The 18,438-nt window shown below is 38.1% G+C and overlaps 1 protein-coding gene across 1 annotated transcript in view; it reads left to right on the top strand.

Annotated features, from left to right (window-relative positions):
- CNBD2 (cyclic nucleotide binding domain containing 2) overlaps positions 1 to 18,438 on the top strand; it is a 98,311-nt gene that overhangs the window by 9,184 nt on the left and 70,689 nt on the right. The gene's annotated exons all lie outside the window — the stretch shown is intronic.

Here is an 18,438-nt window from a genome sequence, read left to right as displayed (position 1 = left end):
GCATGATCCTGGACAAATTATTTAACCCTGTTTGCCTCAGTTCCCTCAACTGTAAAATGAGCTGGAGAAGGAAAGGGCAAACCACTCCAATATCTTTGCCAAGAAAACCCTAAAAGGAGCCACAGGAGTCCAACACAACTGAAATGACAACAAAAGTGGTCTTGGGCAAGTCACTTAACTTCTGTAGAAACTTTTCATTTTCCTCATTCGTAAAATAAGGGTGTTGGACTAGATGGCATCTAAAGTCCCTTCCAGCTATAAATCTATGATCCTATGATAATCCTGGAAATAATGGTCTCCTAGGTTTGTAACCAGTTGATCCATTCCTGAGCATTCTGCTCTATTCCATCTCTAGTATCTATCTTCCAAAAAAGACTTATCTTTTTTTGAAGAATAGCTAGAAGTTACTCAGAGGCATATTTCAATTCAATGTAAAAAAATAAAAAAAATGGATAATTAAAGCTTTTCCAACAGATATGTGTGTGGGAAGAAGGCTAATGAAAACAAGAATGATAGGATATGATTAGGCTGAAGTCAGTGTCTTTTAGGTTAGAATTAATTAGTGGTATGTAGAGGAAATTGATGGATGCATGTATGTTTATTTAAAGTCTGTTGGGTTGGGTTTCATCATGTGCTCTTTTTAAGAATTTTCTTTATGCTCTTGAATTGCCTGTACCTGTCAATGAAAGTTAAAAATAAAATTGTATTTCAAAAATCAACTAGTATTGTTGAAAAGTTAAATAGCTTGCCAAAGAAGAGAATGAGCTCCTCATCATAAGTTTCAGGGGAAGGCTTATATGATCACTTGCCTGGGATATTGGAGTGGGGGGAAGGTGTACCTGTTGAGAACTGGGTTTGAACTGATCATCTCTGAGATTCCTGCCACAGTTCAGTAAATGGAGCATAGGGGACAGTGGTAGAAAAGAAGCAAATCTATGAGTTTAATGCTCAGAGAAGTGCTTCACCCTAATTCACACACGTAATGGCAGAGCCCAGTTTTGAACTGAAGTTCTGTAGCTTCTCAATTCAATGCCATGCCATGCCATGCCATGCCCATCTACCTTGCTTCCTCTTGGTTTGGTCTTAATAAGTGAAATAGGATTGGTGAAAATGTCAACTTGAGACAATAAAGTTACACATCAGATTAGTCAGTATTTCAGGTATCTTCCCAAATAATGGATCCAGGTCTGTTTTTAAGGTACTGGGTGCAATTTTAGATATACTTTGTCTCTCGCAAATTATGCCTCCCATACAAGGGAGCCCTGGAAATATCTGGTTCCTCTTGTTCTACTCCCTTGCAAGCACTCAGACTAACAAGACATCAAATAAATATAGAAATGAAGGATGAGTTTTTTTTAAAAATAGGTCAAAAAACCACCATTAGGTTGACTCTCCTCCCTTTTCTGGAGGGTATCAAACAACCTTCATTGAAAGTAGAAATCACTTGCCTTTGGGACCTATACAATACACATGACCCACAAGCCCACCAAAAGGATAATATACAGCTTATATTCCTTAAGACAAGGGTCTGCCCACTGTGCTAATATTTCTAATATCAGCAAGGACAAAGTCTGAAGGTTGGTTTCTCCCTTTTGTTTTGGCTCTGTGCCTCATTCTCCTTGGGGCATATGGTTTCCTTCTGTCTTCTCTAATATTAGCAAGGGCAAAGTCTGTGGGTTTGTGCTTCCCTTTCATGGTCCATAATTTGTATGATGAGAATTGAAAAGAGTTCCAAAGATTTTCTCACTGTAGGCCAAAGGAGAATAAATTAAAAAAAAAAATGAGAATCTGAAGCAGAAATAAGGCTGTTGAAAAGAGTTAATGCTTCGAGGTCTTTCCTATTGGCTAGCAGACTGGCCAGTTAGACCGCAGTCCAAATCCCCCCCAAAATGAAAAGACTACCTGGGAGTAGGCCCTCTACTAAGGAGAAGACCACAAAACTGTAGATGGCAGCAGATGGAGTCCCAGCATAGAGCAATTCATTCAGAAAGATCATAGTGCAGCAAAGAGAGTTTGTTTAGCTCAATATCCTAATAGATTGCAAGAGCTGAGTTTCAATCTGACATCAGTCAACTGGCAGAGAATTCAGCTCCTCAAATTGGGGTGGTGGTGGTAGTGGTAAGCAGCAGCATCAGAGACAAAAATGGTATTACACAGGCGATGCTGCCTCAGTAGCAGGAGTCACCTTGGTGTTATGCATGTACACTGACCGTATGTTTTTCCTATATGTGTTCTCTCCCACAAGTGTAACCACCTACCTATGTGTATACAGGGGGTGGGAAAGGGTATGATCATTGTCCTATTATTTTGGTATTTTGCAATGCTATTAAATATCTCTGTGACCTAATGTGTCTTAGTCGGTTTGGTAAAAGAAACATATGTGGGGGCTTGAGACTATGACTCATTTGAATGTTGAATATTGAATAATATTGAATAATGGATGTTGACTCAAATTTGAATGGAACCTAGTTATAACTTATAGGGGGGCCCACAACTGAGAGTGGACTGGGCTATACTGATGATTTACTTGGTTTTCCTTTATAAGGGGTGCTCTAAGATAAAGTAGGGCGGCTTTTTTTTAACATTAAACAAATTGAATTCCAAATTCTCTCTCCCCTTCCTGCCCCTCTCCCACTCACCGAGAAGGCAAGCAATATAACAGTGACATATGTGAAGGCATACAAAACACATTTGCCACAATGTGTATGTGTACGGGTACCCCAAAATAACAAAATAAAATTTAGAAATCCGTACTCAGAATTCGTGAGTTCTCTCTCTGGAGGTTAATATTTTTCATCCTGGGTCCTTAGGAATTGTCTTGGATGCTGCTGAGAATATCTCAGCTCATCATCACTACATTATTGCTGTTATTGTGTACAGTCTTCTGGTTCTTCTCCCTTCACTATGCATCAGTATATATAAATGTTCCCAGGTTTTTCTGAAATCATCCTGCTTGTCATTTCTTATAGCACAACAGTGTTCCATCATAATCATATGCCACAATTTAAAGTATTCCTTAACTGATAGGCATCCTTTCAGTTTCTAATTCTTTACCACCACAAAGAGAGCTGATTTATGTATATTTAAACTCTTATCTCCAGTCTTAGAATGAATACAATGTATTGGTTCCAAGGCAGAACGGCAGTAAGGACTAAGAAATGTGGGTTAAGTGACTTGCCCAGAGTCACACAGCCAGAAAGTGTCTGAGGTCAAATTCGAACCCAGGACCTCCCGGCTCTCAATCCACTAAGCCATGCAGCTGCCCCAAGCTGCTACATTTTTGTAACATTAAGTCCTTTCCCGTTCTTTGATTTCTCTGGGACATAAACCTGGTAGTGGTATTGCTGGGTCAAAGGTGAGGCACAATTTTTCCCACTTTGGGCACAGTTCCAAATTGTTCTCCACAATGGTCAGAACAGTTCAAACACCAACAGAGCATTAGTGTCCTTATTTTCCCACATCTTTCCCAGCATTTATCATTTTTTCTGTAAGGATACTTTTAAGATTTTCCTCCCCTCCCCTTTTTGAGGATGTGATTAGACAGTCTGGTTTTCCAGCAAGACTATTACAAACCAGACCAGATGTTCGACTGTGATTGTTATACCATTGTGTGCAAAGTGCATTCAAGTGGTTTAAAAAAATGTTTTAAAACAATTACTGCACATTATGATTGGTCTCGGAAGACTGGTGTGCTTTCTCTGGTTGGACAGCAGTTCCTCCTTGGGGCTGTCCTGATATTGTAGGGCCTTTTTAGCACTACGTATATTGGAAGGTGAACGAATGAAAAACCGTTAAGTGCAAAGGAAAAAGCAAGACAGGCTCGGTTGCCCTTGAGAACATGGAAGCTCACAAGTCTAATGGGGAGAGAAAACATCAAAAAGGCAGAAGCCATCAGGCAGGAAAAGGTCCCATGATCCTCAGGGTACACTGGCAAAAGAGATAGCGGTGTATCTTGAACACCGTTTCTGCTGACATCATCATACCCATTTCTAATAGCAGAGCATGCCAGAGAGACAAGAACTCTGGTGGGACACCTTCAGCTTTATGGCTGTGGCAGCTGAGGAAGCTGGGGCTGCAGCACCTAAAGAAGTCTTTTTGCTAGGGCACATCTTCACAGGATTGCTTACTAGACTGATGGCTCTTAACCGTTTGGGCAGTGCTGTGAGTATTGATGACAGATGTGAATTTTCCCCCTTGTCTCCATTTCATATGACCTGCCTAAAAAAAAACAAAACTAGGGGGCAGCTGGGTGGCTCAGTGGATGGAGAGTCAGGCCTAGAGATGGGAGGTGCTGGGTTTCAAATGTGGCCTCAGACCTAGCTGTGTGATCCTGGGCAAGTCACTTTGCCCCCATTTCCTAACCTTTACTGCAGAAAAAAAGCCAAACATAATAATTTCAGTGGCTCTTTTAAACATCCCTGTTGCTAATCTCTTCTTCTCAATTAGAAACTGAGAGCAATTTTTTTTCTGACAGAAATTAATAATAAATCTTTGTAACGAACGAGCAAATGTTCCAGAGAAATGAATCCCAGCAGTGGCCATCCAACTTTTTTGCACTATGTTGCTTACCTGTGAAGTGAATAACTCTGGTCCTTTGGAGAGATGGTTGGTCATTGCATTGATCAGGGCCTGTAGGGGTTTCAGAGCTTTTTTTTTTATGTTGCTGTTCTTAGTAGAAATTTCTGAAATATCATTTAGCCCAGTAATTTTTTTTTATTTTATTTTAAACCCTTAACTTCTGTGTATTGACTTATAGGTGGAAGAGTGGTAAGGGTAGGCAATGGGGGTCAAGTGACTTGCCCAGGGTCACACAGCTGGGAAGTGGCTGAGGCCAAATTTGAACCTAGGACCTCCTGTCTCTAGACCTGGCTCTCAATCCACTGAGCTACCCAGCTGCCCCCCAGAGCCCAGTAATTTTTCATTATATTCATATACCAATTTGCTTAACCAATGCCCTATTATGTGAGGCACTCCTGTAGATTCTAGTTTTCCTTTTTTTATTCCTTCAAGAACAAGAGGTTATGATTATGATCATTCCCTCCTTGGGATTCTCCTCCCTCTTAACATCTCCCCCCACCCCATCCCTGCTTTTTTGACATTTGACACGTTTCTAAAACAAATTCTGTGAGTGTTCAACCCTGATGCCCACTCACTCCACCCTTTCTTCAGTTTGTATACTCTTTTTTGTACTCCAATTATAAGAGCAAGCTCCATCTTTTCTACATGACCATATTCTTTTTATCTTTCCTTCTCTTTTCAAGTTTCAAATCTTTAGAATAGAACCAATCTACTCCCAGGACCTCTATTTTACTTATTTGAACTCCCTATCTTTTGAAAATTTAAAACAATTTTAACATTCCTTCTTAGAATTGATACTATGTATCACTTCCAAGGCAGAAGAGCAGTAAGAGTTAGGCAACTGGGTTAAATGACTTGCCCAGGGTCACCTAGCTAGGAAGTATCTGAGGTCAAATTTGAACCCTGGACCTCCCATCTCTAGGCCTCTCTATCCACTGAACTACCTGGCTGCCTGTACCCTTTGATAATCTTTAATTTTAATTTTTTTATATTTCCCCATAGTTACATATTTCATGTTCTTTCCCCTAAACCCCCACAACACCCCTGTAGCCGACGCACAATTCCACTGGGATATTAATGTTCTGAAGGGACATTTGTTTCTTCTGTTAAAATACTGGCACTATATCATCACATATAGCATTTTCCAATTGTTCGAATAAAGTTACCTTTCTAGGTTTCTTGTCTGAATTCTTGCACTTGTAAATTCTTACTTAATTCTGGTCTTTTGAAAAAAAAAATTCTTGAAAGTCTATTCCATTAAAGGATCATCTGCCTTCCCACCCTCCAGGATTATACTCAGTTTGGCAGTCTAAATTATTCATGGTTAAAAGCCTTTTTTTTTTTTTTTTTTTTTTTTTTTGCCTTTTGGAATATTGCATTCTAGAATCTCTTGAGAGTAGAAGCTGCCAGGTCTTGTGCAATTTGGCACTATTTCCTTAGTATCTGAAATGATTCTGGATAAGTATTTTCTTTCCTGTGAGAACTCTGGATTTGAGTAATGGCATTCCTGTGACCTTTTCCTATTGAAGTTTTCAGAAGATTATTGTGGATATCATCTTCACTTTGTTCTCTGGTTCTCTAATAGATCTGGTCATTTTTCATTTATGATTTTGTGAGAGGAAAATTCCCTCCCCCCTTATATGAGGATTAGATTTTAATGTTAGCAGTAGTATTAGTTATGATTTGGGGCCTTTTGTGATTATTCTAGTATAAGTTTTAAAGTTAGATGACTGCTTGAAAATATAGTCATTGTTAGCATAGGCCTCAGTTTTAGCCTTAGCCTTTAAAATTGCTGTATCATGCAATCATGGTCTTGAACTTGTGACTGGGGTTAGAAGCCTTCACCTTTGTATACACCCCTTATACATCATCAGTTTTTTTTTTTTTTTAATTATGGCTTTCAGGGAGTCCAGGGATTCTTTTTTTAATTGTTGCCTTCCATTTTAGAATCATTACTATGCATTGGCTCCAAGGCAGATGAGTGGTAAAGACTAGGCAATGGGGTTAAGTGACTTGCCCAGAGTCACACAGGTAGGCAGTGTCTGAGGCCACATTTGAACCCAGGACCTCCATCTTTGGGCCTGACTCTCAATCCACTGAGCCACCTAGCTGCCCCAGCCAGGGATTCTTAAATTATCTTTGCTTGACCTGTTTTCTGGATGTGTAGTTTTGTTTTTTTTTAAATCCTTATTTTCCAAATGGTAAGGGCTAGGTAATGGGGGTCAAGTGACTTGCCTAGGGTCACACATGTAGGAAGTGTCTGAGTCCAAATTTGAACCCAGGATCTCCCTTCTCTGGGCCTCTTCAATTCACTGAGCTACCTAGCTGCCCCCTAGGTGTGTAGTTTATAATATTGTTTCTAATATTTCTTGACACAGTCATTGATGTCTGTTCTAATGTTTTTAGAGTGTTTCTTGGGTGAAATTGACCACTTTCTCTTATTTTCCAATTCTTTCCTCAAAAGCTTTAAAAAAAATCTGAGTTTTGGTTATGCCCCGCATTTTATGTAGTCCTTGTAGAAAGCCTATTTTTGTGTGTCTCTCAGCTTATAGTTGGTATTCTTACCTTCTTTTGGGCAGTTTCTAGATTTTCCAGTATATATATTGCTTTATTCATTTGTCTTCTTGAAGCTTTGTGCCAGAGCCAAGCCCACTCACAACTGTGTGTGCGTGTTGGTCAGTCCTGCTTGGTTTTATTTGGGGATACTTAGAGACCCTCACTGACCTCTATTTTCTAGAATTAGGCTTGTCTGCCCCTCTCCTCCACAATATTTAAAGTTCAGAGCATTGGATCTTCAGGGCCCTTCAAGGAATTTTAGGACTGAGGTTAAAAACCTCGATATGCCCTGTATTTGGAGATTAAATTCTCAGAGTCAGTTCTGGGAGGAGACGAAGCAGCCAAAGGCAAATTGATCTTTTTGGGGGCACCCTTAAGACCAGGCCTAGCACATGGGAGTCCAAAGGGAATCTCTCAGTCCCAGGGTCTTGGTCTGAACACTGATTCACTGTGCTATTCATTTTCCAGTCCTTTGATTCCTACTCTGAGGCTTTTTTTTTTTTTTTTTTTTTTTTTTAATCCTTAACTTCTGTGTATTGGCTCCTTGGTGGAAGAGTGGTAAGGGTGGGCAATGGGAGTCAAGTGACTTGCCCAGGGTCACACAGCTGGGAAGTGTCTGAGGCCGGATTTGAACCTAGGACCTCCCGTCTCTAGGCCTGACTCTCAATCCACTGAGCTACCCAGCTGCCCCTACTCTGAGGCTTTTTGACCACTATGGGATTTTCTTGGGATATCCCTGGATGTTTACTATCTCTGGAAACAACTCAGTAGTTTCTACATCTCTGATCCTTCTGGGAGGCTAGCTAGGACTGAGGACTCCCTTATTGTCTGGGAGCTTGTAGTTGAACCATTGCGCAATTCTCAGGGGGAAGAAGTCACTCGGGTTTCTTCTTAGAATTCTTGACCATTATTCTAATGAGAAAGCAGGGATTTAATGAAGTAGGTTTCCAGAAGTGAGAGGTCTGCCTCATGTACTTGGCTGGAAGAACCCATGAAAAGTTTCTACCTACCTTCCAAATGAAGAGAAGCATTGACTTTGTGCTAAGACTGAAAAAGTTGATGTAGAGAGTTTTCCAAGATCGGAGAGTGCAGAGACAGCAAATGAAAGACATTCCCAGAATACAAGAGGCAGTGGGGTGCCCAGAGGGACTGGGGTCATGCCCATGACTATGTAAACAAAAGAAAAAGCCTCTTCTACCCACCTCCTAACCTTCAGCTTCTCATAACTGATGCATTCAATGAGGCAGGCAGAGGAAGAGTATAGAAGTACATTGAAATAGGGAGAAGGACTGGACTTGTGATTCCATTGGTTTAGGGAGCTCCCAGGAGAGAGAGAACCCCATTATCAATGCTAGTCAGCATCTTCTCTGCAGCTTACTTATAGAAAATCTCATTTTCGTTTTTAATGAACAAATCTATTTTCTCTCCCTCCTCCTTCTATTCTTTCCAGTGAAAAATAGAAAATAAAACCCTTGTTACAAACATATGTAGTGAAACAAAACAAATACCTCTATTGGCCACATTAAAAACATGTCTCAATCTGCACTGTGAGCCCATCACCGATTTGTCAGGAGGTGGGTGCTTTGTTTAAGTCACTTTGGTGTTTTTGTATGGACTCTTGTGGATCTTTTGTCTTCTATTTTCTTTGGGGAGATAAAGGCTATTCTGTACCTAATATCAATTGCCTATTATCTTGAATATTTATATGGGAGATCAGATTCTCTGAACTATATTTGTCAAAACATCAATATGCCCTATATTTGGAGATTAAATTCCCAGAGTCAATTCTGGGAGGAGACGAAGCAGCCAAAGGCAAATCAATCTTTTTGGGGGCACCCTTAAGATCAGGCCTTGTCCAGAGTTAAGGGGGACACAAGGCATTATGGAAAATGCAGCTAGTTACATGTTGTTGGAGGAGGTATTGGTGGACGTAGGAACATTGGATTAAAGGTTTAGGGCTGGGATATTAGCAATCATCTAATTCAAGACCTTGATTTCATAGATGTGAAAACCTATGTTTAGAGAGGTTAAGTAATTTACCCAAGGTCTTATAGGTAAGGTCTCATAAGGGGCTGAAGTGTCTGATTTTATGTCCTCTGACTGCATTAAGTACATTTCCTGAATTCTGCTGCCTCTGATTTGCATGGTTTCATTGTGTATCTATCCCATCTCTAGGCTCCTTGAATTCACTTAAATTTTGAATTTTTCTTTCTCCTATTTCTTTATATATTCCCACTCCCCTCTTTTTGACCATTCCTTCTCTCCACTCAGATGTGTGTTGTTAAAAATCCCCTAATTCTAACCTAAGTCACATTCTTTTGTAGCACCCTTTTCCAAGAAACATTTATTTTGTCTTCCTTTATGGTGTCCCTTCTAAGTTATTCAGAATTCTATCCCCCACATTCATCGGCTACACCCTCAAATACTCCTTCCTTAATCTATGATCCTCATGACAAGTAAAGTTTTGGGGGATTATAGAAATTGGTGCCTTTCCTCTGACCCACTCCTACTTAAGAGTACCTGTAGATAGTATCTCATCTTCCCTTCTTATTTTTCCTTGTTTTGTTTAGATTTGGGGAGACCTTCTGCTGTGTCTCTTTCCTATAAATATTATGGAGCAGGTAGTATGGTATGGTGGGTGTTGGGTTGGGTCATGTGGCTCCATTTCCCCTGTTCTTTCTTTGACTAATTCATGCTCCACCTTGGGGGCTGATCTCCCCAGAGATCCTCCCTCCCTCTCTTCTGGAATAGAACTCAGCACTTGCTGAAGGAAACTAATATTTACTGAATGAAGTGCACATTCCCTCAGATGAAACCTATTATGAAGCCTCTCTCATTTTCATAGCTGAAAAAGCTCATTTCAATGAGATCTTTTCATTTCTGCTTCTAGGTAGAGACTGTTGCCTCATTCTATTTCATTCCTTCTCCGTTCTTCTGTTATTCCCTGTGTGCCCTCTCTCCATCCTACCTCAAAACACATTGAGAAACTGAAGAAATAGTCTCGTTTTGTTTTTATCCCTTCTAGGAGGCAGTACATCTCCATCTCCATCTCTTTTACATCTACTTTTGCCTTCCCTCTCCACCAGAAAGAATTTCCTTTGTGTCCTCCCCACCCCTATGTTATTGATTCATTTATAGGAAAGTGTAGGATTTAGTTGGTGAAATATTATTTCAGTTCCTTCTCCTTCCTTTTTCCTAAAATTTTGAATTTTCTTTTTAAACAAACAAAAAACCTCTCTCCCTCCCCCAACACCTTCCATATTAGAATCAATAGTGTGTATTGGTTCCAAGAGAGAAGAGTGGTAAGGGTTAAGCAATGAGGGATAAATGACTTGTCTAGGGTCACAGAGCTAAGGAAGTGTTTTGAGACCATATTTGAATCCAGGACCTCTTATCTCTAACCCTGGCTCTCAATCCATTGAGCCACCTACCTGTTGGTGAGTTTTCTTTAAAGATTTAATTCCCAAGATTCTTTTGTCCTTTAATAATCCCTTTTTGTTTGTTTTTCTTTTAATCTTCTATGTTCTATCTACAACCTTCTTTTTTCTTGCCATAGAAATATGAGAATAACTGATTTCATTGCATAGTCTTTTCTTGATAGTTTTACTTACCTTTCTTGTGTTGGAAGTTGAATGCTTTGCTCACCATTCATGTATGTGTCTGGTTAAGAATTGATCTTTTTTTCTCTGATGCTTAGCCTCAGTTTTGTAGATGATGCCTTTCTAGTATCCTTGACTCTTCTGCTTATTGGAATATGATATTCTGATATTAAGTTTGATTTTTCAGAAATGCAGAACTATCCTGTACTGTATTTGAATTGACTTTTCTTCATAACTAAAGGCTTTTTTCCTGGCTACTTGTAAAACTGGTTACTTGGCACTGAAAATTCTAAACTTTAACTACTATATACCTTGGAGTTTCAAGGATGGCATCTTTCTCTGTAAGCAATTTGTGGGTTTTATCAATCAGTACCGTGCTATTTTCAAAACCTTTGGATATACTTCTTGTGTTATTTCTTGCAGTATGGTATTCAAGTTTTTAAAATTATATGAGAAATCTATAATCCTTAAATTAACCCTGAACATCTGTTCTCCAAAGTCAATTGCTTTGGCTTGTATGGAATTCATTTGTTTTTCAAAAATTTCTTTTGCTCTTCTTCTGCCAAATTTTCTTCCATTTCTTTATTTTTGAATTTCAAATATATAATTTTCTTCTTCAGAGGCTCTATATTTTGGAAAACTTTTCTATCATATGTTTTAAGTTGTCTCTTCTGGTAGCTGACTGGATTTCCTTTTCCTGATTTTAAAATTTATCATTTGAATAATTTTGGATTTCAAAAAAACAAGATCTATAAATATAGGGAATTTTCAGAATTTGTTGTCTTTTCTTTTTCAGTAAGTTTTTCTTTTTGGGTCAGTTTTCCTTTAAATTTTGGTACTTATTCATCGTGTTTGTGGCCTTTTAAAAATTCTTATTCATTTTTCCTTCTCTCTTCTGCTATAATTAATTTATTTTCTTGGAAGCCTACACCAAGCCTTTCTTCCTTGGAGCATTTTTATTTTAACCTTTTTCTTATGTTCCTAGTTGAACATCTCTATTCCTTCTTTACTCTTTGACTCCTTCCCTTTTTACTGCTCTAGTATGCAAGAATGTTTGCAGAGACCACAGACTATAAAGTTGTTGTTCAGTGATGTCTGACTCTTTGCAACCCCATGGACCATGGCTATCCATGGGGTTTTCTTGACAAGGATTCTGGAGTGGTTTGCCATTTCCTTCTCCAATGAATCCTTTTGTCAGGCATACAGAAGTTAAGTGATTTGCCCAACGTTGAACATCTAAAAAGTGTCTAAGACTGGATTTGACTTCTGGCCCAGGGTTCTAACCACTGATCAACAACTACCTCTATAGACTATGGGTTTTTGCAACCTTCTCAAGTGAGGACTCTGAGCAATAACTGGATTCTTGCCCTACATAAACTCCACTAGGAGAGGATAGACAATAGTAGGTCTCTATTCCTGTTTCCTTTGGGCATGGACATCCTTTCCCTTATAGTCGTTTCTGCACTGCCTCACCTCCTGTTGCTCTGTACTCCCTTATGGGTGTATAACCTCTGTCTGAGCAGTGTTAGGCAGGATCAATATTCTGCTTCTTCTGCCATCTTGGGGATTCAGAATGAATTACTACTCTGGTGAGCCCAAGATATAATTGTAACTTGTAACTAATACCAGCCTTTCAAATTGATTGTGCTGAATGTGCTCAGTGTCTTCTTTCTTTCTTTCTTTCTTTTTCTCTTTCTTTCTTTCTTTCTTTCTTTCTTTCTTTCTTTCTTTCTTTCTTTCTTTCTTTCTTTCTTTCTTTCTTTCTTTCTTTCTTTCTTTCTTTCTTTCTTTCTTTCTTTCTTTCTTTCTTTCTTTCTTTCTTTCTTTCTTTCTTTCTTTCTTTCTTTCTTTCTTTCTTTCTTTCTTTCTTTCTTTCTTTCTTTCTTTCTTTCTTTCTTTCTTTCTTTCTTTCTTTCTTTCTTTCTTTCTTTCTTTCTTTCTTTCTTTCTTTCTTTCTTTCTTTCTTTCTTTCTTTCTTTCTTTCTTTCTTTCTTTCTTTCTTTCTTTCTTTCTTTCTTTCTTTCTTTCTTTCTTTCTTTCTTTCTTTCTTTCTTTCTTTCTTTCTTTCTTTCTTTCTTTCTTTCTTTCTTTCTTTCTTTCTTTCTTTCTTTCTTTCTTTCTTTCTTTCTTTCTTTCTTTCTTTCTTTCTTTCTTTCTTTCTTTCTTTCTTTCTTTCTTTCTTTCTTTCTTNCCTGTCCTCTCCCCTCCCCTCCCCTCCCCTCCTCTCCTCTTCTCTCTCATTCCGTCTTACAATCAACACTAATTATTGGTTCCCAGGGAGATGAGTAGGGGTTAAGTGACTTTGCCCCGGGCACAGCTAGGAAGTGTCTGAGGTTATATTTGAACCTAGGTCTTCCCAATTCTAAAACCTGGCTCCCCAGTGAACCAGCTGATATTTCTAGATTTGAGTGACTCTGGCTTCTCATCTTGCTGATACAGCTTTAACTATTTTAGTGTTGGAAATTTTTTCTTGTTTTGAGGTTTTTTGGTTGGGGAAGTTTTGCTGAAAGCAACTTCTTCGCTCTCTTGCCAACCACATGACAGGAATATTAAAGGTGTCCTAAATAGTCTGAAACACAAGACATTTTCAGTTAATAGAAGAAATGTAAGGGAATGATATACATCTTAATGGAGAATCAGTAATGACATCCTGAATAATGAACAGGCCAAAGAACAAATTATAAAAGCAATTAACAACTAAGTAAAATGGTTGGTGATACAACATACCAACATTTTAGGGATGCCTATCAGGCAATGAGTAATTACTAAGGACTTACTGTGTGACAGGAACTGAAGCAGTCCTAAGAGTACAAGTTCGCTCTCTGAAAATAGACATTTATAAGATAGTAAATGAGAGAACTGATAAATTGAGCATGTAATTTAAAACCTAGAAAATCATTAATTTACCAAACTATGTAAACACAAAAGATGAAATCATGAAAATTAAAGGAGAAATAAAGTTGAAAATGATAATATGGAAATAAACAAAACCAATAGCTATTTTTAAAAAGTCTTAAAAAAATCAAAAACCTTTAGCTAGTCTGATTTTTTTTAAATGAGAAGAAAATCAAAGCTATGCAAGACAAATTCACAAGGAATAAAGGAAATGAAAAGTAGTGTCAGAGACTATTGTGCTACTTTATCTGAAAGCAAAACATGTGAAGTGAAAGGAAATGGATTACTTACAAAACTATACAATATCCAAATTAACAAAACAATCCCTAGAAATCTTAGACAATCCAATATCAAAAAGTGAAATTAAACAAGAGATAAAGGAATTAGCAAAGGGAAAAAAGTCTACATCCAAATGGATTTGTGGGTAAATTATATCAGCTGTTTAAGGAGCAATTTGATCATCTGTGCTACAAAAATTATTTCCTTTTTTAAAAAATTAGGACCCTGGGGGCAGCTGGTTAGCTCAGTGGATTGAGAGCAGCCAGGTCTAGAGACAGGAAGTCCTAGGTTCAAATCTGGCCTCAGATACTTCCCAGCTGTGTGACCGTGGGCAAGTCACTAAACTCCCATTGCCCAGCCCTTACCATTCTTCTGCCTTGGAGCCGACAGACAGTATTGATTCCAAGATGGAAGGTAAGGGTTCAAAAAATTTAAAAAAAAAAAAATTAGGAACTTTAACAAATACATTTTACTTTCAATTTCAACTTAGTATGGTGTACACAATAGGCCCTTAATACTTTCTTGATGATTGATTTGTTGAGTGTATCCATCTTTCTGTTTTCTGCCTTGATATGAATGTAATTTGTGCAGTAAAAATAAAAGCTTCTCTTCTGTTGTCCAGTATTTTTCTTGATTCCCTCTTTATATTCTTTGTATCTTAGGTACCACAGAGAGACAGAAGTGCAGGACTGGAATGACCTCAGGAGCTATGCAATAAAGGGCAGAGGCTGGAGGTCACAAAAGGGCCAGAAAAAAATGTTCTGATATCTCTGGCTGACTGTGTCTATTCTGCTTCTTCTCTTCAGAAAGAGACAAAAAGAATGAGGATGGTGCTAGTTTGGAGGCCCTAGACTTTCCTAGGTTCAGCCCACTGAAGTATCCTGCCATTAGATTTGCCTGTCAGATAACTAGGAATTGAGTGTAGTCTCTAACTCAAAGGCTCTTAACTTTTAATAGTGTGGATCCCATTAGCTGCTGGTGAAATCCATGGACTTCTCAGAATACTGTTTTTAAATGCATAAAATAAAAACTACAATGAATACATATATAAATAAATCCTAACAGTATTACAAAGAGAATATATTGAAATAAAAATATATTTCCCCCCCATTTATAATCATGGACCTCTGGAAATCTATCCATGAGAATCTGGGGACCTCAGGTTAAGATTCCCTTGTGTCTGTAGGAACAAAGAGAAGGAATGAGGCAAGCATGGTGTTTTGAGTTTTTTTTTTTTCTTTTGACTTTGAGTCTGAGAATTCTTGGGTAGCCTTTTATCAAATAACTTTTGAGTGTGACTGTCCTCTTGGTTAGTATAAGATCAAAGAAGCATGATTTAGAAGAACGATGGAAGGATTTGGAAATTCAGACTCTGGTAGAAGGGATAACTATGGCTTCTTCCATTTGGTTTGGATGTTAACACAATTATTTTTTACTTTTCACTTTGGTAAGAGAAGAAGCAAAAGTGGGATCTCAAGTGAGTGTGGACTGAGTCAATATGATAGTGATTTGATCGATTAATAAACTTATGTGCCGGACACTGTAATAAGCAATTTAGTATGGAATGACTCCATAACACTAAAGGGATGCACAGAATAATAAGGGGAATATGAATAAGAGAGATCCTGGAGAAGTGTGAGGGTAGTTGTCTATACATTCTCAGTTTGAAAGCGGCTGGGAGGATTCAGCTTTAGAGGGCAGTCTTCTTGTGGCTTTTCTCCAAATATGGTACCAGTTACTCCAAATACTGGCCAAGGAGACACATATGTTTCCTTGGATTGTGGATTTAGAGCTGGAAGGGGCTATAATTTGAAAATAGTACACAACAGTCCTCGAAAGATATGACAGCAAAGATTACTTGTTGGTTGACCTTCTGAGGTTGGACTTCTATCAAGTCCAGCATTAGAAAAATAAGTCAGATAGGCCACTAAAGAGCTACTCTGGAAATCAACAGTAGATTCACAAGTGAATTTTCCCTCTAAAAATAAGTAACTAATCTGATATGGAGACTATCTGAAAAGATATGAAGATTTGTTAATATAGTTATAGAAAAATCTCTCCACAATATGATAAAAAAGTTTGTTTGAAACAATGATTTAACATTTACAGCTCTAAATCTATGATCTTATGATTGGATATCATGCAAAAATATCAGAATGATTCCATTAATGAAAGTATTGAACAGGAAGAGCAACTGTTACTGTTTCTATTTAACGTCTTTTTAGAAATTTTAGCATTACCAATAAGGCATGAAGAAGAATGTAAGGGAATAAACGCTGGCAATGAAAGAGATAAAATATTCTCTTTGTAGTCATAATTTCCTAACTTAGAAAGCCCAAGTTGTTGTTCAGCCATTTAAGTTGTGTCTGACTCTTTGTGATGACCCTACTTGGAGTTTTCTTGCCAAAGGTACTGGAATGGTTTGCCATTTTCTTCTCCAGTTCATTTTACAGATGAGAAACTGAGGCAAAAAGGGTTAAGTGAATTGTCCAGAGTCACATAGCTGGAAAGAGACTGAAGCTGAATTTGAACTCTGGAATATGAGTCTTCCTGACTCCAGACCCTATATACCACCGCCAAAAATCAAGAACTGATATAGAAACATACTAGGAAGCAACCAGGTGACTCAGTGGATTGAGAGCCAGGCCTAGAGACAAGAGGTCCTGGGTTCAAATCTGGCCTCAAACACTTCCTAGCTGTGTGACCCTGGACAAGTCACTTAACCCCCATTGCCTAGCCCTTACTACTCTTCTGCCTTGGGACCAATACACATTATTGACTCCAAGATGGAAGGTAAGGGTTTAAAAAAAAAAAAAAAAGAAACATCCTTTGCAATAACAACACAATATGTCAAATGTTTGCACATTAACTTATCAAGACTATTTGATACAACTTCAAAATCATTTGGACAGACATCAAAGAACGGAATAAATGGAGACATAGTTCCTTACTCATAGTTAGGTTTAGCACATATAGTGGACTAACATATTTAATGCAATATCAATAGCTTATTTTTATAGAAATAGTTAAAGTCATAACAATTTTTGGACATCTGATACCATGCACCATAATAAGCTCCAAATGGATGTCTGATTTAACTAAGAAAGGTCACATTTAAAAAAAAAATGAAAAGAATGGAAGGCTATACTTTTCCCAAACAACTATACCATTCACAATGAAACAGGAAAAAAATTCTTTACTAAACAAAGAATGAAGAAAATTAGAGAAGATAGAATGGATAATTTTGATTGCATAAAACTTTAAATCTTTTTTACACAAATAAAAGCAATATACCTGCAATTCAAAGAAAAGCAGTTAATAGGAAAAATGACCTTTGCTGCAAATATCTCTGATAATGGTAGATTACTAGGAAGTGCCTGAGACCTGATTGGAAAAAAATTCCAAAATGATACTTTTTAATTTACATTATTAACATTTTCTCCATCACTTTCTTAGGTGTAGACAATTAACAAAAAAATAAGTCTAGCCCTGATTTATACCATTTGCAAATTTCCAAGATATAAATACTCATACTGAAAATTTAACAATGGATCTCAAGCCAGTTCCAGCACACTTGTGCAGAAGACACTGAGTCCAACCCCCTCATTTTATAGATTAAGAAACCGAACAACAACAAAACAGCAAACCTGAACTAAAGGAACAAGAGGGGTTAAATGACTTGCCCAGAGTCACACAGCTAGGAAATATCTGATGTGAAGCCTGAACCTTCAGGTCTTCCTGACTCTAATAGGTCCACTGCTCTAACCCACACTCTATGCTGCCCTCTCAGGTATATTTCAATACACCATTCTATGTCAAGAGTTCCACTGTTTGCTATTCTTGAAATAGGAATATCCTTTTAGCCAAGCAAAGTCTGCATCTCTTATATAATTTATGTATTTTCTTTGTTTGGGAAAACCTTACCTTTGAGAGTGACTGAGATGACTCTGGTATAGGCTTGTCACCAGAGGTACTCCTCTTCCTGCCTGGTTTCATTATGTACCTATCTGAGACTTTCACCTGAAGCTGCAGAACATTTTTCTTCCTCATTTGGTGCTAAGTGCCAACCCAAGGAAGAAGAAAGGAGGAGGTGTGTGTGTGTGTGTGTGTGTGTGTGTGTGTGTGTGTGTAGAGAGAGAGAAAGAGAAAGAGAGAGAGAGAGAGAGAGAGAGAGAGAGAGAGAGCTCTTAGTAGTAGATGCTTAATAAATGTTTTTTGATTATTTCCTCCTTTCTTTTTTCTCTTCTTTTTCTTGTCTCTGTTTTCTCCTCCCTTTTCTTTACAATTTTCTCCTCTCTATGGTGTGTTCTGGTCTGCTCTTCCCACTATATTTTCTGTTCCTCTCCTCTCTTTTATCCTCATCTTCCCCCTCCCTATTCTCTAATTTCTCATTTCTCTTCTGCTCTGTTTCCTCTTCTCTCTTGTTCTCTTCACTCTTTTCTTTCCTCTCTGTTCTCCAATCTCCTTATTTCCTCTCTAACTACAATAGTACCTTACATGTCTGTGCCAATGAACAATGGTGAACTGTAGA

This window comes from Gracilinanus agilis, chromosome 2, assembly GCF_016433145.1.
Source record: "Gracilinanus agilis isolate LMUSP501 chromosome 2, AgileGrace, whole genome shotgun sequence".
Classification (NCBI taxonomy): domain Eukaryota; kingdom Metazoa; phylum Chordata; class Mammalia; order Didelphimorphia; family Didelphidae; genus Gracilinanus; species Gracilinanus agilis.
The sequence above is the reverse complement of the archived record's forward strand: the minus strand, read 5'-3'. Positions and strand labels throughout refer to the sequence as shown.